This window comes from Loxodonta africana, chromosome 11 (assembly GCF_030014295.1).
Source record: "Loxodonta africana isolate mLoxAfr1 chromosome 11, mLoxAfr1.hap2, whole genome shotgun sequence".
Lineage (NCBI taxonomy): Eukaryota > Metazoa > Chordata > Mammalia > Proboscidea > Elephantidae > Loxodonta > Loxodonta africana.
In genome coordinates, this window is record NC_087352.1 from 99,811,775 (window position 1) to 99,837,988 (window position 26,214).

At 40.8% G+C, this 26,214-nt stretch overlaps 1 protein-coding gene and 1 non-coding gene across 4 annotated transcripts in view; one reads left to right on the forward strand and one right to left on the reverse strand.

Moving 5' to 3' along the window:
• PTPRM (protein tyrosine phosphatase receptor type M) overlaps positions 1-26,214 on the forward strand; it is a 943,724-nt gene that overhangs the window by 148,331 nt on the left and 769,179 nt on the right. The gene's annotated exons all lie outside the window — the stretch shown is intronic.
• LOC111749650 (U6 spliceosomal RNA) lies at positions 25,344-25,450 on the reverse strand. Its single transcript, XR_002784851.1, has one exon. It is a non-coding gene; the product is annotated as a U6 spliceosomal RNA (small nuclear RNA).

The window sequence follows — 26,214 nt, forward strand, 5'->3', positions numbered from 1 at the left end:
TGAGGAGCAAAAACAGGAGAATGGCAGCTGTGGACATACCTGAGTTCCAGGCACTGTGACCTCAGACCATGACAAATTGGACTCAAGGGGCCAGAAAGAGGTCTCCTAAGTACCCACAGTGACTGTGCATGGCCACCCAATGCCGCAGGACTGCGGCGCACAGGGTCCTTGAGCCTCCAGTAGCTACACCTCACCCCCCTCTGTTATCCCTGTCTTTGAGGCCGCTGTTGTGTTTTCTCCACAGCCTGGAAAGCTGCTGGCCTCTTCGTACTTAGGAAATGATCCACAAATGCTTTTGAAATCCAAATCTTATCTACTTTAGGGTCTACAGGGATGGCTTTCCACTCCTTTTGTCATTGACTTGATGTTAGATCTGGAGGTAGCCATAACAGTCTCTTCATTTTATGGATTATTTCTCCAGGTGATATTCTGGAATTATTTGTCAACTCATTTGAGCTATGTGGTCCCCTGATTTACAACCATGTCTCACCCTGACTTCGTTGTTGTTAGGTGCCATCAAGTCATTTCCAACTCATAGCAACCCTATGTACAGCAGAACAAAACACTGCCTGGTCCTGCGCCATCCTTACAATCATTGTTATGCTTGAGCCCTTGTGGCAGCCACTGTGTCAATCCATCTCATTAAGGCTGTTCCTCTTTTTTGTTGACCCTGTACTCTACCAAGCATGCTGTCCTTCTCCAGGGACTAATCCCTCCTGACACCGAGTCCAAAGTATGTAAGACATAGTCTCGCTATCCTTGCTTCTAATGACCGTTCTGGGTGTGCTTCTTCCAAGACAGGTTTGTTTGGTTTTTTGGCAGTCCGTGGTATATTCAGTATTCTTTGCCCACATCAAAATTCAAAGGCATCAATTCTTCTTTGGTCTTCCTTATTTATTGTCCAGCTTTCGAATGCATATGATGTGATTGAAAATACCGTGGCTTGGGTCAGGTGCACCTTAGTCTTCAAGGTGACGTCTTTGCTTTTCAACACTTTAAAGAGGTCTTTTGCAACAGGTTTGCCCAATGTAATGCATCTTTTTTTTTAAATAATTTTTATTGTGCTTTAAGTGAAGGTTTACAAATCAAGTCAGTCCGTCACGTGTAAGCTTGTATACACCTTACTCCATACTCCCACTTACTCTCCCCCTAATGAGTCAGCCTGCTCCCTCCTTCCAGTCTCTCCTTTCATGACAATTTTGTCAGTTTCTAACCCTCTCTACTCTCCCATCTCCCCTCCAGACAGGAGATGCCAACACAGTCTCAAGTGTCCACCTGATACAAGTAGCTCACTCTTCATCAGCATCTCTCTCCGACCCATTGTCCAGTCCCTTCCATGCCTGATAAGTTGTCTTCGGGTATGGTTCCTGTCCTGGGCCAACAGAAGGTTTGGGGACCATGACCGCCGATATTCTTCTAGTCTCAGTCAGACCATTAAGTCTGGTCTTTTTGTGAGAATTTGGGGTCTGCATCCCACTGTTCTCCTGCTCCTTCATGGGTTCTCTGTTGAGCTCAGGGCAGTCATCAGTTGTGGCCGGGCACCATCTAGTTCTTCTGGTCTCAGGGTGATGTAAGTCTCTGGTTCACGTGGCCCTTTCTGTCTCTTGGGCTCATAGTGATCGTGTGACCTTGGTGTTCTTCATTCTCCTTTGATCCAGGTGGGTTGAGACCAATTGATGCATCTTAGATGGCTGCTTGTTAGCATTTAAGACCCCAGACACCACACGTCAAAGTGGGATGCAGAATGTTTTCATAATAGAATTATTTTGCCAATTGACTTAGAAGTCCCCTTAAGCCACAGTCCCCAAACCCCCACCCTTGCTCTGCTGACCTTCGAAGCATTCAGTTTATCCCGGAAACTTCTTTGCTTTTGGTACAGTCCAGTTGAGTTGACCTTCCATGTATTGAGTATTGTCCTTCCCTTCACCTAAAGTAGTTCTTATCTACTAACTAAACAGTAAATAACCCTCTCCCACCCCTCCTCCCTCCCCCCCCATAACCACAAAAGTATGTGTTCTTCTCAGTTTATACTGTTTCTCAAGATCTTGTAATAGTGGTCTTATACAAGATTTGTCCTTTTGCACCTGACTAATTTCACTCAGCATAATGCCTTCCAGGTTCCTCCATGTTATGAAATGTTTCACAGATTCCTCACTGTTCTTTATCGATGCGTAGTATTCCATTGTGTGAATATAGCATAATTTATTTAACCATTCATCCGTTGATGGACACCTTGGTTGCTTCCAGCTTTTTGCTATTGTAAACAGAGCTGCAATAAACACGGGTGTGCATATATCAGTTCGTGTAAAGACTCTTATTTCTCTAGGGTATAATTTGAGGAGTGGGATTTCTGGGTTGTATGGTAGTTCTATTTCTAAGTTTTTAAGAAAACGCCAGATAGATTTCCAAAGTTGTTGTACCATTTTACATTCCCACCAGCAGTGTATAAGAGTTCCAATCTCTCCACAGCCTCTCCAACATTTATTATTTTGTGTTTTTTGGATTAATGCCAGCCTTGCTGGTGTGAGATGGAATCTCATCGTAGTTTTAATTTGCATTTCTCTAATGGCTAATGATCAAGAGCATTTTCTCATGTATCTGTTAGCTGCCTGAATATCTTCTTTAGTGAAGTGCATGTTCATATCCTTTGCCCACTTTTTGATTGGGTTGTTTGTCTTTTTGTAGTTGAGTTTTAACAGAATCATATAGATTTTAGAGGTCAGGCTCTGGTCGGAGATGTCATAGCTGAAAAGTTTTTCCCAATCTGTAGGTGGTCTTTTTACTCTTTTGGTGAAATTGTTAGATGAGCATAGGTGTTTGATTTCTGGGAGCTCCCAGTTACCTGGTTTCTCTTCGTCATTTTTGGTAATGTTTTGTATTCTGTTTATGCCTTGTATTAGGGCTCCTAACGTTGTCCCTATGTAATGTATCTTTTGATTTCTTGACTGCTGCTTCCATGGGCATTGATTGTGGATCTAAGTAAAATGAAATCCTTGACAACCTCAATATTTTCTCCATTTATCATGATGTTGCTTATTGGTCCAGTTGTGAGGATTTTTGTTTTCTTTATATTGAGGGGAAACCCTCGTGGCGCAGTGGTTAAGTGCTACAGCTGCTAACCAAAGGGTCAGCAGTTCAAATCTGCCAGACACTCCTTGGAAACTCTATGGAGCAGTTCTGCTCTGTCCTGTAGGGTCGCAATGAGTTGGAATCTACTCGACAGCACTGGGTTTGGTCGGGTTTTGGTTTTATGTTGAGGTGTAATTCATACTGAGTGCTGTGGTCTCTGATCTTCATCAGTAAATTCTTCAAGTCCTCTTCACTTTCAGCAAGCAAGGTTGTGTCATCTGCATATTGCAGGTTGTTAATGAGTCTTCCTCCAATCCTGATGCCCCGTTCTTCTTCATGTAGTCCAGCTTCTCGTATTATTTGCTCAGCATACAGATTGAATAGGTATGGTGAAAGGATACAACCCTGACACACCCCTGTCCTGACTTTAAAGCACACTGTATCCTTGGTTCTGTCTGAGCAGCTGCCTCTTGATCTATGTACAGGTTCCTCATGAGCATAATTAAGTGTTCGGAAATTTCCATTCTTCACAATGTCCTGACTGGGTAGCATATAGAAAATGTACGTTATCTTATATTCAGGCCCCCTGACTGCACACAAATGTTATCATCAGGATTTTGTCACTCATTTACAGGCTGCGAGCCCCTTTCACATAAATCATCTCCTTTGAGTCTTCCAATAACCTGCCTCTGAGGCAGGTGACGTTACTAAGCTGATCTGAGAGTTGAAACAACTGTGCCCAGAGAGATTGGGACATACCCAGGTTTCACATGGTGAATACTGCAGTTGCTGCACAAAGTATGAGAGGCGAGAGGTTGTGGTTGTAACGGATTTATGGAGCAGTAATAATGAAAACCAGATGCAATCACCTGCCTTATTCTTGCTTAATCGTCTTTAAAAAAAGTTGCCATTGAGTCGATTTTCACTTACAGCAACTCCATGTGTTTTAGAGCAAAACTGTGCTCCATGGGGCTTTCAGTGGCTGATTTTTTAGAAGTAGATTGCCAGGTCTTTCTTCTGAGGCACCTCTGTGTGAACTCGAACCACCAACCTCTTAGTTAGCAGCCAAGTATGGTAACCATTTGCACCATCCGAACAATCTGCCCAAGGTTACATGGTATTGGAATCTGAATTTGAATTCAGGCCTGTTGGACTCTGCATCCTACTCTCGCCAACAGTTAGGTCCTGTCCCAGCCCATTAGGGCTGCACCCCGTGGAGGAACGGAGGGAACAAGCTGCAGACCAATGATGTGGAGGTGCTCCGTCCTTACGTGAGGATCGAGTAGGAATGGGAACTTGAAATGTAATAATGATCTACTCGAAAATTAGCAGATCAGTGTCAGAAAATAAGCAAGAGCAGACACCTGCTGTATTAGTTTACCCTCTGGTCAATTGACACCATGGGCTTTCTTCTTATTTATTATTCTTGTTAAAGTTGTAATTAGTAGAGAGTACTTTTTGATTTCAATTTTAATTTTGTGGATAATTTTCTTAGTTCATTACAGTGGTTTACAATCAGTCTGTGTTTTTACTGAATGGTGTGCCTCCTAAACAGGGTTTATCATAAAGGCAGTAAATCATTATCCTTCATTACTGTGCCACAAAGAACGTAGTTAACTGTCACACAGCTGTACTCACACTGTCCTTCACGTTCAGGTTCACTGGGCATGTACTGTATGAAAGACACCATTGTAGGAAGACTTGGTTTTTTGATCAAGTATCATCAGAAGTCAAAAGGAAGGAGCCATTTGCCAGTGTGCCCAATCAAAGCTTCTTATTAATAGCAGTAAGAATGATCCCCTTCAGTAGCAAACCCTGAATTTTGATAGATGAACTTTACATCACAGAAGCTGCAGGAGGCCAGGATTTCTGTTACTATTCCTGTCTGGAAAAGCACATGTAAATAGACATAGATTCCAAATGGCCTTCTAGTCACAGGTGGCCCCCAGCATGGAGCAAAAGGCTGCATTTCTGTAAGGGAATTTGTTAGTTAGTTGTTCGCAATGGCAAGGGCCCCAGAAAAAATCAGGTTTGAAATAGTGATCAGGCTGAGACCAGCCTCCAAGTGTGTACCTAACCACCATGTAGTCTTACATGGCTCTGTATCAGTGTATTTATTCCATGATATTATTCTTGCTTTGACTTGTCAGTGTCCCTTGTTAGGCTGAGAGTTCCCTGGAACGAGGACAGAGCATCTTAGTGTTGCTCAGGCTCTTTCCTGGCACGTAGGCGCCATTAAGTATTAAGTGGATGAAAGCATAACATTTAATAGTTAGGTTCTTGAGAACTGTATGTATAATAAGTGTTTTCAAGACAGGAATTTATTCAGAGTTCCATGGAAGCTGGGAAATCCTCCTGTAAATTGAAGAATGTCTGCAAACTGTGGAGTTCAGTATTTAAAATTATGGTTGTTACTGAACTTTATTGCCTTGATAAAAGCCCTCAGGAAAAGCCTAAGATTTCCTCAGCCACTTAGTGATCAGAAATGAAGAGTTAGTACTGGGTCTCAGGACTGGCCTTGTGCAAGTCTGTAACTCTACCCTAATCCAGAGGGAAATAAATGACGATCGTATGTCAAGTTCTTTGTTTTCTGGAGCTTTAATGGAATGTGAATAATGCTATTATATTAGGCCTCCAAAGCCTAATTCTATGATCTAGAAAAATATTAACCTTTTCTCACTTTGGGGATGGATGTTTTCTGGATGCCACGTCTTGCTTGCTTAAGTGATTTTGAAAGGAGAATTGTTTAGTCAGTGTTTCGACTGTACATTTCTGTATGTTTGAGACCTCCAAGAATCCTAATCCATGTCCTAGTAAGAGAGAATATGAAAATCAAAGCACTTTTGTGTGTGGAAATATTGGAAGCAAAAAACTCTAAAATGTTTGTGTCGAACATTTGGGAATAACATGGAAGTTTGTGAGTAGTGGTTTAAATAAAAACTTGAATTGTGTTGTGTTTACATTTTGAGATTTAAGTCTGTGTTATGCTGTGACCTCTTTCTGACTGCACGCCTCTTGAGGAAAGACTGCATCCTAATTCTCTTTATCCAACGTGACTGACATAGTGCCTGCCACATAGTAGGAGCTAACTAATGTTTCTGGAATTAATGAATTATGAAGAAATTTACTCAAGCATATTAGTGAGTTTTTATTAATGACTGCATTAAGTATTTTTTGCCCTCTCTTTCTGGGACCTTATACTCATACCATCCTAACCATATGTTAAAGTCCTTAATCATACTTTTGATAAAGCCTGAGGGATATCAAACAGCTTGAAAAAGTCAGAGTGTGGATAGCAGAGCATTTTAATGAAGCAGAAAATGTATTGCTGTCATGACATTTTTAAAGACCACCAACATTTTCATTTGGAATAACCATGTGGAAACATTTGGGTGATTAGGAACTTGTAAGTGATTTGTGAGTCCTGCTCTCCAAATCTGGACTTTGTAGATGAGTGCCGCTGTAGTCGGAAAGGCCTGCTGTCCTCGGTGTTCACTGGCTGAAACCAGATTATCTGACGATACCAAGAGCATGCTAACGTTTGTGTCCCCCAAACTTGATGACTCCATGATGAATAAGGCGTGGTGTGCATTATTGTGTAGTGAAGCTGCACGGGAGATTTGGGACGAAGGAGGACTGTTTACCTGTCTTTAATTAACTTGCCAAGGACAGAGAGTTGGAGTACCAGACTTGGGAAGTTACCAGGGGATCTGCAGATATAAGGTTCCTGGAATTAGTGTGCTGTGTTTTGGGAGCAGTTTTTCTGGGGCACTGTGTCCACATCAACACCATACCAAATCCACAGCCTTGGCTAGAAACAGTGTAAATCCCACAAATGCTTCCTCTAAGGGTCGACTTTGACGGCTGCAGCTGAGACGGGCTACAGACCAGCTGACGTTGTGCGGGCGTACTAGTGGCCACGTGACTGTGTCTTTATAAAAATTTTAATAGCTAACATTTGAGGATTACTGCTTGTTGAACAGTCCACACGTGATGTTTGTCATTTACTTTCTGCCAACCTGGTGGCGTAGGCCTGTTCTCATCCGCACGTGCAGCGGCCTACCAGGCTGTAGTGACCTACGACAGTCCCAGCGATGTGAACAGCAAGGGGTCGGAAAGCAGGCAGTGCAGTTCCAGGGACTTACCTTCCTGCATTTCATAGTGCCTTCCTGTTCTAGAAATATTACAAGACCAACGAACAGAAATAAGCAGAAACACATCATGTGTTGGTAACCAGTAATAGATGCCTACTGTTTGAAAATATTCAACTGAGTTCATCCCTTCTTCCAAAAAGGTATATTGACTGTCTGCCAGGTGAAGGGCTCTGTGGAAGCTGTGAAGAGGAGTCCCACACAGACTCTTTCTTTAGGGGGCTCACAGAAAACCCATTGTCGTCGATTTGATTCTGACTCATAGTGACCCTGTAGAACAGAGTAGAACTGCCCTCTGTGTTTCCAAGGAGGGGCTAGTGGATTCCAGCTGCTGACCTTTTGGTTAGCCATCGAGCTCTTGACCAGTGCACCACCAGGGCTTCTCAGAGTGCTTAAAACCAAAAAACCAAACCCAGTGCCGTCGAGTCAATTCTGACTCAGAGCGACCCTATAGGACAGAGTAGAGCTGCCCCATAGAGTTTCCAAGGAGCATCTGGTGGATTCGAACTGCCAACCCTTTGGTTAGCAGCCATAGCACTTAACCACTACGCCAACAGGGTTTCCTCATAGGGCTTAGGAGGGTAAAATAGAGGCAGTTTATAATAGCAGCAAAGAACTTCGCTAAAAGTGTGAAATAGCTGCTTTCTGAGAGGAGAAGCAGCTGAAAGTAACTGTTCCCAAGGGATGTCTAGGAAGATGAGGGAAGAGGTGGCGTTTGCACTGGGCTCTGGAGGGTCAGGTGTTCATCAGAGGGCCTGGAGGGTCAGGTGTTCATCAGAGGAGGCAGACATGGGGCTGGGGCGGGGCGTTGAGTTTAAGGAGGGGGGACAGCGTTAATACATATGGGGAAGAGAAAGAAGAGATGGGACTGGTGCTTTAAAAGATGAAAAGTGTAGTTTGATTGAATTGCAGTGAGTTATAGAAAGGAATTTGGTGGCACCAGGCCTTAAAAAAAAAAAAAAAATATGACTTATTCAGTAGGCAGTACGGGTTACAGAAAGCCTTTGGGTTGAATAACAGAATTGCTGAAATTAAGTTGTTTTAGACATGACTGGATTCTGCTGTGCCAATGAGTGATCAAATGTGGTACCAGTAATAATCACAGAAGGATAGTAGCTTGTGTTCTCGGGCTCAGGATCTTCTTCAGGCTTGTAATAGACCCCTCTGCCTGTATTGCAAGGAGCCCTGGTTGTGCAGTGGTTAAGCGCTGCTGGGCTGCTGTTATGGATTGAATTATGTCCCCAAGAAATGTGTATCAACTTGGCTAGGCCATGAGTCCCAGTATTGTATGATTGTCCAGGATTTTGTCATCTGATATGATTTTCCTGTGTATTACAAATCCTGCCTGTATGATGTTAATGAGGCAGGATTAGAGACAGTTTTGTTAATGATTAAGGAGTCAGTCTACTAGATTGGATTGTGTTTTAAACCAAGCTCTTTTGAGATCTAAAAGAGAGAAGTGAGCAGAGAGACAGGAAGACCTCATACTACCAAGAAAGCAGCGCTGGGGAGCAGAGCTCATCCTTTGGACCTGGGGTCCCTGTGCCTGAGAAGCCGCTACACCAGCAAAAGACTGAGGACAAGAACCTTCCTCCAGAGCTGATGGAGAGAGAAAGCTGGAGCTGGTGCCCTGAATTCAGACTTCTAGCCTCCTAGACTGTGAGAGAATAAATTTCTCTTTGTTACAGCCCTCCACTTGTGGTATTTCTATTATAGCAGCACTAGATAACTAAGACAGATGCTAACCGAAAGGTCAGCAGTTCGAACCCACCAGCTGCTCTGCAGGAAAAAGATTTACAGCCTTGAAAACCCTATGGGGCAGTTCTACCCTGTCCTGTAGGGTCACTATGAGTCAGAAGTGACTGGACAGCAAAGGGTTTGGATCTGTTACCTTTTCCTTGGGTTGTCAACTTCGCTTTAGTTGGAGGACTAACCAGCACCAGAACACAGGGGGTGTAATATAGTCTTAATAAATTCGTTGTGTGTTAGGCTTCTTAAATCATTTTCCATTCCGTGAAATGTTGTGAGAAATTACTAATGGTGCATGGTGATGACTCTTCCTCATAAAGAAAAATGCTTTGGAAGATACTTATTTTGAACTTAATCAGGTGTGGACAGTTAATAGTAGCAAGCATAGGATCCCTTTCCACACAGGGTTCTATAGATAGAGAAGGCTCACAGGTGGCACAGACGGTTCCTGCTTGCTTCAAAACTAAAGGTGGGCAGTTTGAACCCGCCCAGCAGTACCGCAGAAGAAAAGGCCTGGCAATCTGCTTCCATTAAGACTACATCCAGGAAAACCCTACAGAGCAGTTCTACTCTGCACACATGGGGTTGCCAAGAGTTGGAATTGACTTGATGGCAACTAACAACAACAATAAGAGAGGGGCAGGATGTAAGAGTGGGTGTCTGTATTCATAAAATGTTTACAGCTGTTTTAGAAACTGGTAAAATTTTAAATGTCAGGATGAATATGTTTAAACAGTTTTAAAAAAGAGGTAAAAAAAAAAAAAAAAGGCCTAAAAAAAAAAAGAACAAACCTTTGTTGAAAACTTACTGAGACCTACTCTTGTGCTGAGTTTTTCCTAGGCATCATCTCGTTTGATCCTGGGAGTGTCCCCGAGAGGAAGGGGTGGTGGTTATCCCCATTGTGCAAGTGAGGAAACAGAAGCTTAGAGCATTTGATTGACTTCACTAATGTGCTGTCACTGCTAACAAGTGGCAGAGAGAGGGTCTCAGCCCACACTGGCCTAACTGGGGGCTGCTGCTCTCCATCCTCCCCTGTGAATGAGGATGCAGAGCATGTTGGGGGCAGTGGTGGTCCAGCGATAGCACTCTTCTCTTCCATGCATGAGACCCAGCATCTGCTCCAGCCAGTGAAGCTCGTGAGCAGCTAACACCCCTCTGTCGTTGCAGGCTTATGTGTTGCTATGATGCCGAGCAGGTTTCAGCAGAGCTTCCAGACTAAAATGGACTAGGAAGAAAGGCCTGGATAGCTGGTGCAAATCCCATGAATCACAGCCATTCGGATCCCCAAGTGATTATGAGTATGGCACAGGGCCAGGCTGCCTCAGTGGCCACCACCACCACCAACAGAGCTCACGTCCACAAAATCAGTTAGTAAAGAAACACACAATCCAAAAAGGTGTCCCGTGTCCTTTGGGCTGATTTTGATAATACTTTGCCCCCTTTTGGTCACACGATGTGGTATGGACTCCCTTCAGCCCCTAGAGGTGGACAACCACAGTGTCATGTGTGCCCTCGCAACATATGCCTGTCTCTGGACTGTGTAATCCCCAGGTCGGAGGTGCTGGGGCTGCTGGGTGTAGTTTATCGGCTTGGAGTGGCTTCAGGAACACATGCTATTCAGTGAGTTCCCAGCAGTTTGCTTGATCTTTCCGTGCATCGTCGAGTAATTTTTGAGCTTTAAAAGTGCCCTTGCTGCCTCTGACATATAGTTTATTTTTGGTTTACTTGGTATTTCTTGTTTAGATTTCACCTACCTCAGTGAGCTTGTATATAGAATTAGCTGCTCTGACCACTGGCTTCTGGAAGGTAGTGCTGTTTAGTGTCATGCTGCTTATTAAGGCTATAATATGGCCTGCAGTTAATGGCTCACCTCCCGTCAAAGTGAAGCCTTCACTTCATGTCTGCAGTGAGGCAAATGGATTTTGACAGGAATACTGCCATTGTTCACATGATGGTCTAACAGTAAATAGGTAAAGATGTGGCTTCAGCTCCTTAACGTAAAAATAGTCCCATGGAAGTTGCCGTCTCAGTGCCGCAGACGACGCTGACGGCGGTGTGAACACTTTCAGTATTCCCTCAGCAATCATTGGTATCACTTTAATCGCTTTAATGGTTCATGTTGATATTTTAGCATGATCATTTAAATAACCCAAAAGAGTGGGTTCATTATTCTTCACCAGGTAGATTCATTTTAAAGTCAAGAAAATTGCATCTCTTGTAATATCAGACATGCTTTTTCAGGTTTTCTTTTAAATCAAATCTTTATAACGTATTGCCTCAGTACAGAGTTATAGGTCTATTTTGACTTATTTCTTAATCAGATCATAAAAAGTCTTTTTGCAAATTAGATTTTTAGAAATGAAAGCAATCTCCGTTTTTTTTTTTTTTCCTGATTCTAAAACCATACTTGAAAATGCATCTTACAAAATTTAAATTTTCCTAGAACGGGTTCTATGGGGTAGCTTTGTTTTCCTGTTTCTATCGTGTCTGAATCACAGAGAATTATTTGGATTGGGTTTGTCAGTTTTCTGGTCTATTTTGAAATGGATAGGAATGTGTGTCATTAGATGTAGAGGTGCAAATGGGCTCTGCAGGAGTCTCCTGAAAACTTCTAATAGATATTGTTCCTAGTGGCCAGTTCACATGGACCACCCTGCGCTAGGTATTTGTTTATGCGCCTTTGTATGCAGAGCCCGTTCCTGGAGCTGTCTTCACCCTGCAGGCCTTATGTGTGCAGATGACCCATAGAAACACCAACAAGGAATTGTAGCCACAGTATTTCATTCCTGAAGCTGAATGATGTCAGGCGTAATTACTGACACTAACATCTGGAGTGATGTATTAAAGGGAAGCCTGCCAAGATTGTTAGCATACAACAAACAGCATTATCCATATGCGCTGTCTTACCACTATTGAATGTCGGGGTATGATGGGAGATGAATAAAATCCTGCAAAGGATCACTACTAACACATTTTCTTCCTAGAGCTGATTTTAGTTTAGCTCGATGGAGCAGCTTGCTAGAGATTTCCAAAGTCGTGAACGTCGCCTGTCTGGAGGGTTTCTGGGTACACAGGTACCTGGTTACTTGGCAGAATTAAAGTGTACCCCTTCATTAAGGTCCTGTTGAATTTTTTTTTCTTTAATGTCCTCTGAATCCTAGAAAAAAATTAAAGATTTTATTAACAATCAAACAAGATGAGCAGAAATGGAGGGCCCTCTGCATGGTGAATCTTACTGAAAGCTTGATCATCACGCAGGGTTCAGGAGTGTCCTAACAAGGGTCTTATGCAGTAGGGCAGTAAGGGAACACCACGGTGTGACTGTAAACTGTGTTGGCACAATGCTGACTCACGATTCGCTCTTTTCCTTCGCAGACGGGACTGCGGTTGAATAGAGGATGTTGTGCTAGTCCTTATCAGACTATAAAAGGTTCAATTTTTATTAATAGTGTAATTCTAATCATCTTGCCATTCAGTTTATTTAAATGGTAATTCAGAGGGGTTGCCCCAGCCTCCTCACGTACAACTAGATGGCCTCACCCCGGCCTATGTCCCTGCACAGGAATGGGGGTGGGAGGGAAGACATAGGCCTTTAAAACTCATGACAGATAGCTTTTGATGGAATGCAGGAAATAAAGGTTCCCAGAAAACTCTCTTAATTTCTATTCTGGGCCACTCTGTGCTGCGTGCTGGAGACAGAAAGGTGAATAAGAACCTCCCATCTTTTAGTTCTGTTGTAGTGAGGGTGGTTGACATGTTAATGAATGTCAGCAAACATTTCATGAGTGTAAGGCAGAGGTGCACACAAGTAAAGCCACATCATGGAAGAGCCGATTGGTTTGATGTGCTTATTGGACAAACTTAAGTCGTCTAAAACAAGGTCTCATCACCTCCCACGCTCACCTCCAAAAGAATAACAGCAAACTATCACCAAAACCCTGCCTGTGGTCTCTCTTTCCCTAACCCTGTGCTGAAATCCCATTTACAAATTCGCACTGAGACAGCTGCTCCTCCCTGTCCCCTTTCCCATGAGTCCTGTGCTAGTCTCATTTCCTGACTCTTTTCTCCAGCATCCCCAAGGCTGCAGCCTCGGGGTGGGCCCTCATCCGACCTGGGCCTTTGAAGTCAGCTCTGTCCGGTCCTTTGTTTTTAGTCTCCTTTCACTCCAAACCATCTGCCATGTTAACCATTATCCATGCAATGCGCATAGCATCCCTTACTTACCATAGAACTCCAACTTCTTGGAAAGACCCCTGCAGCTTGCTATTGTCCCTTCCACATTCACACTCTGCACCATACCTGCAGCAGGTCGTGATGTTCACCCTTCTGATACTTGCCTTCCGTCCTTCCTTCCCCCTTTGTCTGCTAGTGATTCCCTCTTATCCATCAAAATTAAGGCCAAGGCTTGTAAATGGCCATCCAAGCCACAACATTTGGAGTCTGTTCACCTGGAGCAACAGAAGAAGAAGGAGAGTCAGGAACAGGAAGAGGAAATGGATGTGTGGCCAATTATGACCACGAACAATTGCCTCCTTTGCCATGAGACCAGAAGAACTGGATGGTGCCTGGCTACCATTACTGAAATTTTGATAAAAGATTCTATAGAAGAACCAAAAGGGGGGAAACGTAGAACAGAATTTTAAATTCTCACTACTCCAGACTTTCTGGAGCCATGGATGCTGGATGAACCCCTGAACTATTGCCCTGAGATAATCTTTAAACCTAAACCTTAAACCAAAAATATCCCCTCAAGTCTTTTTTAAACCAAACAGTAGTTTAGCTTAATTATGAAAGACTATCTGCCTTGAGCATTGCGCTCTTTTAAGATCTGTCTATGTGGGATCAGATTGACATCAGCACCTTGAAAGACAGGAAACTAAGGGTGCAGCGAGGTTATGTTAATGGGAGAGAAACAATTCAGAAAAGGGGAATGGGAATGTTTGCACAACTTGAAGAATGTAATTAACATCACTAAATTGTACATGTACAGGTTGTTGATTTGGTGTATGTTCTGCTGTGTATATTCTCAACAACAACAACAACAAAAACAAAGTACTAAAAAAATTTGGGCCAAGGCTTCAAGCTCTAGCTTCTAGGTGATGGATCTTCCTTTCTCAGGCATCTCTAGTGCCCACTGCATACTCCAGTGATGGGGATACCATGTATCCTCTGAACTCCTCGAGGGTAGGGGTTTGTCTTGTTCTGCTGTGTATTCTCAGGTCTTCAACGCTGCAGGGGCGCAGCCATTATGTATGGAGTTAATGCGTGACTAAGGTGAACTTACCCTTGAAAGAGGAGTAAGATTCGTCAGTCATGAATACTGATTACATAAGGCTGCCTTAAGCAAATTCCTCATTTTTAGAAGTGTGGTTTAGTGCAGTGGGTTTCCTGCAAGTAGGTTGAAAAGTGGTCTGTGGATGACCCTGGAGGGACAGATGCGACGTTTGCCACTGTTGTGTTCTCGCGGCATTACCAGCACATCTTTGTCTTCAGATGCGTAGAGTTTTACAAAATGAGCTATGCAATGGTGTTGATTTGAAGTTTTTTACTCATTCCTTGAATCTTTGCCTTGACTTGTATCATGGATTGATTGTGTCCCCCCAAAATGCCTGTCGACTTGGCTAGGTCATGATTCCCAGTATTGTATGATTGTCTACCATTCTGTCATCTGATGGGATTTCCCTGTGTGTTGTAAATCCTGTCACTATGATGTAATGAGATGGATGAGTGGCAGATGGAAACTACAATGTCAAGTAGTGTCTTAAGCCAATCTCTTTTGAGATATAAAAGAGAGAAGTGAGCAGAGAGCCAGCACTGGGAGCAGAGTACATCCTTTGGACCCGGGGTTCCTGTGGAGAGAAGCTCCTAGAGCAGGGGAAGATTGATGACAAGGACCCCCCTCCAGAGCCGACAGAGAGAGCCTTCTGCTAGAGCTGGTACCCTAAACCTAGACTTCTAGCCTACTGGACTGTGAGAGAATAAACTTCTGTTTGTTGAAGCCATCCACTTGTGGTATTTCTGTTATAGCAGCAGTAGATGACTAATACAACTCATTTCCAAACGTTCTTATTTCTGAATTACTCTTTTGCAGTCTTAGAATGTGCTGATCACCAAATGCCTTAGTGGTATCTGTGAGATACACACACACATACACAGAGTATATATTTCTAACCCCATAGAGTTTCCAGGGAGTGCCTGGTGGATTTAAACTGCCAGCCTTTTAACAGCTGTAGCACTTAAACACTATGGCACCAACATTTCCTAGAAATACATAGTAATATGTATATATATAACACAGTCAGTCACAGAATCTATGAATATTTTCACGTGTCTAAGTTATATGTGGAAACCATGGTGGTGCAGTAGTTACGGGCTATGGCTGCTAACCAAAAGGTTGGCAGTTTGAATCCATTAGGTGCTCCTTGGAAAGCCTATGGGGCAGTTCTGCTCTGTCCTACAGGGTTGCTATGAGTTGGAATTGACTTGATGGCAACAGGTTTAGTTTGGTTTGGAAGTTATATGTAATGCTGTAGCAAGAGAGGGTTGTTAAGATCTTCTGATCCTAGGAGTTCACTGTTGGCAATAGACACTAAGTCAGAACCTGTAGCCTGTGGTATGGGGGTATCTGAAGTTGTGGGTATTTTGCCATACCTGACAGTGGGCATATTTTTCTGTGGTCCCTTCTTTCTTGCTTCCTGCTGCTTCCTTTCCCTCCTCCTTTCCTCTTTCCCTACCAGTGTTTCTTGTGCATATTGTTTGTTGCTTTCAAGTAATCTGATCATTGAAAAAACTTGTAACTAAGCATTAAAGTAAGACAAGAAGTGGTGCTCCTACACAGTCTGGTGTGTGGGAAGGCTCAAGAGCCTCAGTGTTCACTATTTATGAACATAGAGATAAGTAGTTGTGGAATGATGGAATGTGTCCAGAGAAATCGGAGCACTGAATCAGACTGCATCTATCACAGAAATTTTGTTCTTGGGGCGGGTTCGTGAAAAAAAATAAATAAATAAAACCTGTTGCCTGGAGTCAATTCCAACTCATAGCGACCCTATAGGACAGAGTAGGACTGCCCCATAGGGTTTCCAAGGGGGGTTTATTTGCATTTCTCAGATTAATGGATTTGAACATCACCTAACACTTTATTCATTTGCATTCCTACTTTTTAATGTTGATTGCCTATTTTTCTGTTTTGCAGCTTTGATTTGTTTAGAGTTTAGCTTCTCTACAGAATAGGATTAGAATTCCCTGCAAAAGAACTGATGATTTGGTGTATACCTTATAGCTCTGAGTATCTACTTACACAAGGTGGCTGCGGCAGGGTGTTGCCTGGGCAGGTTGAGGATAAGTAGTAATCTTTGTTTTCCTCGATGCCTTGTTTGTTGATGTTGGGAAGTCAACTGCAGAGGTTAAGCTGGAAAATGTGTGCATGCTCTGTCTTTCCAGCTGCCACCGGATATCTATCTGAAATGTGAGTCCACTCTTAAATGACCCAAGACTTGAAGGTTCTTTAACTTAACTTTCTTTATGTAACAGCAGTTCTGAGGAATACGTTTTGGATCAGTTTACTCATCATCTTAATTCCAGGATTCCCCTGCTTCACCTAGTTGAATTCAGTAAGTGTTTCATAATTCCTATAAATACCTTATCTGTCCAGCATCATGATAAAAGGAAGGGTATGTATCACATGAGTAAAATTGTCTTGGATGACTGAAACTAAGTACAAACACTTTGCATTTTATACATTTTATGGGAGAGTTGTCTAAAATATATTACCTATATCAGGCTTCTAAAACCTTAGTACCATTATTTTTGAAATAGGTATATAGGTACCAGTGGAAATAATGGGTCACAGAATATGCATATGCTTAGCTTTGGTGGACACAAACCATTTTCCAGTGTGATTCTATCAGTCTACACTCCCTGAGAAGTATTAGTGTCTTGGCTTTTCCATATACTCACTAACACTTGGTTTGTCTTTTTCATTTTATTCATTCTTGTGGGTGTATAGTATTGTTGGAGTTCTGGTGGTGATTTACAGTTTCTTGTGACTGAAGAAATTCACCTTTTCGTGTATTATTGGTTATTTGCATTTTTGTGAAGGGTACATTTAAGAATTTTAAATATATTTCCATTTTATTTGTCTTTTAAATACTCATTTGTGGTAGTTTTTAAAATTCTCATTGAAAGTCCTTCGTCAGATATACCTACTGCAAATATATTTCTCTACTTGCTAGGTTGGCTTTTCATTCTCTCTTATGATAAAAAGAAACAAGGTCTTAGTTTTAATATAGCCTTAATTTATCAGTAGGCCCCTTAATAGTTAATATTTTCTGTGGCATGTTTAAGACTATTTGCCTATGCCAGGATCACCAAGATACTGTCCTGTGTTTTCCTATAAAATCCTTATTGTTTGATCTTTCACATTTATATTTGAAATCTATCTGGAATTGCTCTTTATGAATTGTGTGAGGTAGGGTCAAGCTACTTCTATACGGTTATGTAATTGACCAAGCTTCATCATTATACTTCAGTGCACTTGTTGTCATAGATCACTCTATTACACTGTCTTTGTAATGAAGTAGTATAATGAGGACTTGAGGAATTTTTGACGTGTCACAAATTTGGCTTCTGAAAAATGTAGAGTAGAATATGCCATCAGTGTGAATTAATGTGGAAGGTCCCTTATCCCTCCATTCTAACTTTAATAAAAGTATTTTACAAAGATAAATACATAGCTGAAATTGAAAATAAGGAAAGAATATTTCCAGGTGCCAAAAATGAAGTGGTGAGTAGGAATTGAATCTACATGGCTGGTGATGACACATGGTGCAGATATACCCTTTATGTGCTGAGGTTTAAATGTCTTACAGAAACACAGGAGAACGAGCAGGAATTAGGCTAACTGAATAAATCCAACAGCCAGAAAAGGGTGGTTCAGTTGGCAAACTCTACCTAGTGACTAAAGGATGAGACACAGAAGCTAGGGTCCTAAACAGTGAATATAAACAAGATAAACCATGGGGTATGAGATCTCCCAAACTGTGAAGTGCATGGTTTTCGAACTGAGTTCTAATCTTACCTTGGAGTCCCTGGACTATGAAACTAATATGAACTCCTTAATCACAGTCAGAAGTAAAGGCAACCATAAAATCATTCCAAAAGAATGCCTCCCAGAACCCCAGAAGATTATAATTTATTATAAGGATGAGCTTATGGTAAAATTTTATAAAGCATATCAAAAGGGAGACTATTAAGAGCTTTCAAAGAGAATGGACATATTACTTACCAGAAAAATGACAGCCAGGTTGGCAGCAGACTTTTCGTCAGTAGCAGTAGATGCTAGAAGATATTGGGATTTAAAGTGCTAAGAGACAATAAGTGTTCATGTAGAATTGTATACCAAGCTGAATTATTACTCAGGGTTAATGATAAAATTAATTTATTTTTAGACATGAACAGAAATGTGGGTTGGATTGTCAAAATAAAAATACAAATATACAGTGAACACAAATATTCAATCCCACTAATAACTACAGGGATACAAATTTTAATAACAGTCATTTACTCATTTTTGGTCTTTCATCAAACTGAGAAAGGTTGAAAAACATAGTAGAAAATCATGTTGAGAAGAATCTGGGGATGTGTACAGTATCGCAGTGAGTTCATAGTTCTAGAGAATAATGTAGCAAAGACTTTAAATTGTGCGGTCTTTGAATCTGCAGTTTTACTTATGGAATATATTCTAAAGAAATAATTGTAATATATTTAAATACTTAGCTACCAAGTTGTTCATCTCATTGTTTTTAAGAGCTCAAAGTTGAAAATAAAGTCCAACGTGGAGCAATTGGTGAAATAGATTATTAAATCTGTATAATGGAATACTATATGGTCACTAAAAATATTAAATAAAATATCAATTGACAAGAAAAATACATTAAGTGACATAAAGTAGGAGCCTTAATGGTGCAGTGGTTAACGTGTTCGACTGCTAAGCCAAAGCGTTCAACTGTTTGAAACCACCGGTGGCTGTGCGGGAGAAAGATGTGCAGTCTCCTTCTGTAAAAGTTGATAGCCTTGGAAACCCTGCGGGGTCACTACTAGTCAGAACTGACTTGACAGCAGTGGGTTGGTTTGGGGAAATAAATATATTAAATGAAAAAGTACATACAAAATATGAATAATGTGGTCCATTTTTATAAAACAAATGATCATTTATACCTAGAAAAATATCTAAAAATATATCTCTATATCAGTGTTTTAAGAGTGGCTGTACTTGGGTTGTTGGTATTGTGTGGTTTGTGGTTTTAAAATGTTGTTCTTCATTGTCTATTTTCTTATTTTACTAAAGTTAGCTTATGATTTTTAGAAAAAAGAAAGAAAACTGTTACAATGCAATTATTAACATATGCAGAGATTAATAGTTTTGGTGATTGGTAGAATCCAATCAACTGTGTCTGGTTCATAGTTTTTTCATTGATTTAAAGGATTAAGATGAAGTTATTTCTAAACTTTTAATTCCAGGAAATAATATTCTTTTTTTCCTTGAAATTTCTTTAAAAGTTTGAAGTATAAAAAAGAATTATGTTGATTATTCAGTATGTAATGTATGAATCTTATTTAATTATGCTATCTTGTTTAATAGACCAATTATAACTCTACTCCTATAAGCGTTTTTCTGTCTTTCTCTGTAGACAACCAGGTAACATCGGTTTGGTCCAGGTTATCCAAGAATGACATATTGTGATCATCCGTATGGCCACAAGGGTGCAAGAAATGTCCAGAGAGAGAAAATAAAAGGGGTTATTGTTTAGGGAGCAGGGTTTTTTTTTTTTTTAATTTTAAAATGGCTCAGGAGAGGTGTCCATTTCAAATAGAAGATACTTTAAAAGGGAATAGAGGCCAAGACTCTGGTATAGGGAAACTGACTGTCCCAGTGGAATAACGTGCAACCCACACTCTTGTTCTTGCCAGTAAGGAAAGTCGTTTCTACCATCGTGATGGGGATTAACTTGGAAACAGATACTGAACATATTGAGAATTTTGATAGTATCAGAGATGAGTTAAGATTTAAAACAGAAAAGAAAATTATGGAAATGATCTATAAATCATTAGCCTTTTTGACTTTTAACTTTCCTAGGAGGTGTGTGTGTGTGTGTGTGTGTGTGTGTATCCAAAACCAAAACCAAATCCAGTGCCGTCGAGTCGATTCCGACTCATAGCGACCCTATAGGACAGGGTAGAACTGCCGCATAGAGTTTCCAAGGACTGCTTGATGAATTCAAACTGCCGACCCTTTGATTAGCAGCCGTAGCACTTAACCACTGCGCCAGCAGGGTTTCTGTATATATATATTATATAAAACAATGTACTGCATTGGGCAAATCTGCTGCCAAAGACCTTTTTGAAGTGTTGAGAAGCAAAGATGTCACTTTGAGGATTAAGGTGTGCCTAACCCAAGCCATGGAAAACCCTGGTAGCCATGGAAAACCCTGGTAGCATAGTGGTTAAGAGCTACGGCTGCTAACCAAAAAAGGTTGGCAGTTCAAATCCACCAGGTGCTCCTTGGAAACCATATGGGGCATTTCTACTCTGTCCTATAGGGTCTCTATGACGGAATCAACTTGATGGCAACGGGTTTGGTTGGGTTTTTGGGAACACAAGCCATGATATTTTCAGTCGCCTCATATGCATGTGAAAGCTGGGCAATGAATAAGGAAGACCTTAGAAAAGTTGATGCCTTTGAATTACAATGTTGGTGAAGTATGTTGAGAATACCATGGACTGTAGGAAAACCTAACAAGTCTGTTTTGGAAGAAGTACAGCCAGAGCTATCCTTGGAAGCGAAGATGGTGAGACTTTGTCTCATGTACTTTGGACATATTATCAGGAGTGATCAGTCTCTGGAGAAGGACATCATGCTTGGTAAAGTAGAGGGTCATGAAAAAAGAGGAGGACCTTCAAGGACATGGATTGACACAGCAACTGCAACAATTGGCTCAAACATAGCACAGTTGTGAGGATGATGCAGGACTGGGCAGTGTTTCGTTCTGTTGTACACAGGGCCGCTGTGAGTTGGAACCAACTCGAAGGTATCTAACAAAAAACAAAACAAACAAACATATATATATATATAGTTTTTGTGGCTAGCCATGTAAAATACTGGTCATGTAAAAATACTTCGAGATTGGATAAGGGGAGAGTGGGAATAGAACCATTTCAAAAATTGACTTTAAAGACAATCATTTTTAGAACATTGGTATTTGGAATGTTTTGATGCTTAATGACTTTATGGAGATTAATTGTGGAATCACTTTTTAAAAATCTACCTCATGTGGGAGAGACCTTTCATACCTCTTTATGGAAAACATAAAGCATTATTAATTACTTGAGTCCACCCTTTTAGCTTTGTATTATAAGTCAGAATTGTGAAGGAGAGGAAAACATGTTATTAATCAACTGCAGGCTCTTTTAGCGTGATGTAAGGGAATTTCATTCACCTCTTTAATCAAGATATAAATTGACATATAGTGCCAGCTATCTGAAAATATACTGTTTAACTCTAAGTAAGGTGTGCTGTAGAGAGAGAAGCAGATATAGTGGAGTTGACACTGTACTGGGAAGACCAAAAGGATTTTCGGCTTGTCAATAACTGGACGTGTGGCTTGGATAATCGTTTAACCTCCTTGAGGTCAATTTTTTCTGTTATGTAAGAAGGTTGAATTTATTACTAGATGGTTTTTAACATCCTAGCTACTACAATATTCTATTACAGAATGATCCCACATTTGATGCCATGTACCTGTTGGCCCTTTCCAGTATTCTATTAAGAATTAATTTCACAGTAGAATTTTGTAGAATATACTATTTAAAAGTGTTTGTGATTATTTTTAACTAACTGCTTTATTCAGCTCTTGAGCTGACTTTCAGAAAACACACAGTAAACCTTTTAAATAAAGAGAATATCTGGAGTATGGAAATACAGATTAGACATAGATAGAGAATATATATATTTGGTAGTGTATCCGACTTACAGTACCGTATATTGAGAGCCTTAATTGTAACCAAATAATGTTTTCCAGTCTGTGTTTTCACTTTATATCAACTCAATGGACAATTCATAAAGAGTAACAGACAGAAGAATCTTTGCAAAAATGAATCAGCTTTTAACTTCATATTAAATTATCCTTTTCTAAAAGATTCAAAACTATAATCAAATTCTTTTTGTGTAATTTGCTATAGATTACTACTTCAAGAGAATAACATCCTTTGTTAAAAAGGCTTTCATATTATTGGGTTAAGGTGGTCCCTCCTCCTCCTGAATTAAAGCTTTCAACTTGCTGTTGCATGCCCTGAGCTTTTAACATTAAAATTTTTACAATGAGAGCATAATGAATGTTGAAACTGGTGGAGATTATTTCAAATAGGATTAGATTAGCTCTCTGTTGCTTCTCTTGACCTCCAGAGAGAGAAAAGAAACAAGTTACGTAGTACAGAGACTGAATTTTTATCAAATGCTTTAAAACTTAAATTGCACAGATGTAGGCTGTAGCCTCTATAGTTAGCTTCTCTTTTCTTTTTTAAAAAAATTTTATTGTGCTTTAAATGAAAGATTAAAAATCAAGTCAGTCTTTCACACAAAAACCTATATACACCTTGCTACATATTCCCAATTGCTCTCCCCCTAATGAGACAGCCCGCTCCCTCCCTCCACTCTCTGTTCCTGTCCATTTCGCCAGCTTCTAATCCCCTCTACCCTCTCATCTCCCCTCCAGGCAGGAGATGCAAAGATAGTCTCAAGTGCTCACACCTCACCAGCATCCCTCTCCAGCGCATTGTCCAGTCCAATCCCTGTCTGAAGAGTTGGCTTTGGGAATTGTTCCTGTCCTGGGCCAACAGACGGTCTGGGTGCCGTGACTACGGGGGTCCTTCTAGTCTCAGTCTGACCATTAAGTCTGGACTTTTTACAAGAATTTGGGGTCTCCACCCCACTGCTCTCCTGCTCCCTCAGGGGTTCTCTGTTGTGTTCCCTGACAGGGCAGTCATCGGTTGTAGCCGGGCACCCTCTAGTTGTTCCGGTCTCAGGCTGATGTAGTCTCTGGTATATGCGGCTCTTTCGGTCTCTTCGGCTTGTAATTACTTTTTGTCCTTGGTGTTCTTCATTCTCCTTTGATCCAGGTAGGTTGAGATCAATATATGCATCTAAGATGGCCACTTGCTATCATTTAAGACCCCCAAACGCCACTCTCCAAAGTGGGATGCAGAATGTTTCCCTAATAGATTTTATTATGCCAGTTGACTTAGATGTCCCCTGAAACCATGGTCCCCAACCCCTCGCCCCTGCTATGCTGGCCTTCGAAGCACTCAGTTTATTCAGGAAACTTCTTTGCTTTTGGTTTAGTCCAGTTGTGCTGACCTTGCCTCTGTTGTGTACTGTCTTTCCCGTCACCTAAAGCAGTTCTTATCTGCTATCTAATTAGTGAATGCCCCTCTCCCACCTTCCCTCTTTCCCCCTTCTCGTAACCAACAAAGAATATTTTCTTCTCTGTTTAAACTGTTTCTCTAGTTCTTATAATAGTGGTCTTAGACAATATTTGTACTTTTGCAACTGACTAATTTCACTCAGCATAATTCCTTCCAGATTCCTCCATGTTATGAAATGTTTCAGATTCATCACTGTTCTTTATCGATTTGCAGTATTCCACCGTGTGAATATACCATTATTTATTTATCCATTCATCCGTTGATGGGCACCTTGGTTGCTGCCATCTTTTTGCTGTTGTAAACAGTGCTGCAATGAACATGAGTGTGCATATATCTGTTCGTGTAAAGGCTCTCATTTCTCTAGGATATGTTCCAAGGAGTGGGATTGCTGAATCGTATATGGTAGTTCTATTTCTAGCTTTTGAAGGAAGAGCCAAATCGATTTCTACAGTGGTTGTACCATTTTACATTCCCATCAGCAGCGTATAAGTGTTCCAGTCTCTCTACACCCTCTCCAACGTTTATTGTTTTGTGTTTTTTGGATTAATGCCAGCCTTGTTGGAGTGAGATGGAATCTCATTGTAGTTTTGATTTGCATTTCTCTAATGGCTAATGATCGTGAGCATTTCCTCATGTTAGCTACCTGAATGTTTTCTTTAGTGAAGTGTCTGTTCATATCTTTTGCCCATTTTTTAATTGGGTTATTTGTCTTTTTGTAGTAGAGTTTTTGCAGTATCATGTAGATTTTAGAGATCAGGTGCTGACTGGAAATGTCATAGCTAATTTTTTTTTCCCAATCTGCAGGTAATCTTTTTACTCTCTTGGTGAAGTCTTTGGATGAGCATAAGTGTTTGGTTTTTAGGAGCTCCCAGTTATCTAGTTTTTCTTCTGCATCGTTAGTAATGTTTCGTGTACTGTTTATGCCATGTATTAGGGCTCCTAATGTTGTCTTTATTTTTTCTTCCATGATCTTTATCATTTCAGATTTTATATTTAGGTCTTTGATCCATTTTGAGCTCGTTTTTGTGCATGGTGTGAGGTATGGGTCTTGTTTCATTTTGTTGAAACTGGATATCCAGTTATGCCAGCACCATTTGTTAAAAAGACTGTCTTTTTGCCATTTAACTGCTTTGGGGCCTTTGTCAAATATCAACTGCTCATATGTGGATGGATTTATGTCTGGATTCTCAATTCTGCTCCATTGGTCTATGTTGTTGTACCAGTACCAGGCTGTTTTGAGTACTCTGGCGGTATATTAGGTTCTAAAATCAGGTAGAATGAGGGCTCCCACTTTGTTCTTCTTTTTCGGTAATGCTTTACTCATTTGGGGCCTCTTTCCCTTCCATATGAAGTTGGTGGTTTGTTTCTCCATCTCATTAAAAAATGTTGTTGGAATTTGGACCGGAATTGCATTAAATGTATAAATCGCTTCTGGTAGAATAGACATTTTAAAAATGTTAAGTCTTCCTATCCATGAGCAACGTATGTTTTTCCACTTACGTAGGTCTCTTTTGGTTTTTTACAGAAGTGTTTTGTAGTTCTCTTTGTATAAGTCTTTTACATATCTGGTAAGAGTTATTTCTAAGTATCTTATCTTCTTGGGGGCTACTGTAAATGGTATTGATTTGGTGATTTCCTCCTGGGTGTTCTTTTTGTTGGTGTAGAGGAATCCAACTGATTTTTGTATGTTTATCTTGTATCCCGATACTCTGCTGAACTCTTCTATTAGTTTCACTAGTTTTCTTGAGGAATCCTTAGGTTTTTCTGTGTATAAGATCATGTCATCTGCAAATAGAGATACTTTTACTTCTTCCTTGCCAATCTGGATGCCCTTTATTTCTTTGTCTAGCCTAATTGCTCTGGGTAGGACCTCCAGCACAATGTTGAATAAGAAAAAATACGGAATGCTTCACGAATTTGAGTGTTGTCCTTGCGCAGGGGCCATGCTAATCTTCTCTGTATTGTTCCAATTTTAGTATATGTGCTGCTGAAGCGAGCACCCATTTGCCCGTTTTTTATTTAGGTTATTTATTTTTTATTATTGAGCTTTAAGACTTCTTTATATATTCTGGCTATAAGTCAGATGTTTATCAGGTATACTATTTTAAAATCTTTTTTCCAATCGTGTGGGTTGTCCAGAGTATCATTTTGTTTTTAATTTTTTAGCCCTTATAGCCCTTTAAATATTTGAAGGTTACTCATCTGTGACCTGTGTAGTGCTGGGATCTAGGAGGTCTTCAGTAGAGGTTTTTGAAGAAATGAATTACATATTTTTACCTCCCTTCTTAACATACTAATCAAACTAAATATACATAGCTCCCTGATGAGTCTCATATTTTGGCCTCCTTCAGGCTCCCACCAAGAGCAGGAATGGCTGTTCTCTGGAAGTCAGCCGTTGTGCCTCATTGCAGAGTGGGGCTCCATCCAAACTGAATGTCTCGTGTGGCATCACTAGTGTGGGTATGTGCGGGTGTCACATCCTTTGAACCTGACACTACCTTTTTGTTGGTTCAGCCTAAATTTTATGATTTTTTAATGCAAAGCTGAAGAGTCGTTTTGCCAAAGGAGCGAACTGTTATATTCTACCTTGGAGTAATGGACCAAAGGCATGTTAAGCCTTGCGTTTAGTTTAAGGAGAATCAGTATGTAATGAAGGTTAGTGGAGATCTATTTTGGCAACAGTTACGTAAAAAGGCCTGGGCTTCTTAGTAAGTCATTTTATGTCAGTCAGTGGCAGGACAAGCGCAATTGTAGGTTTTGAGTT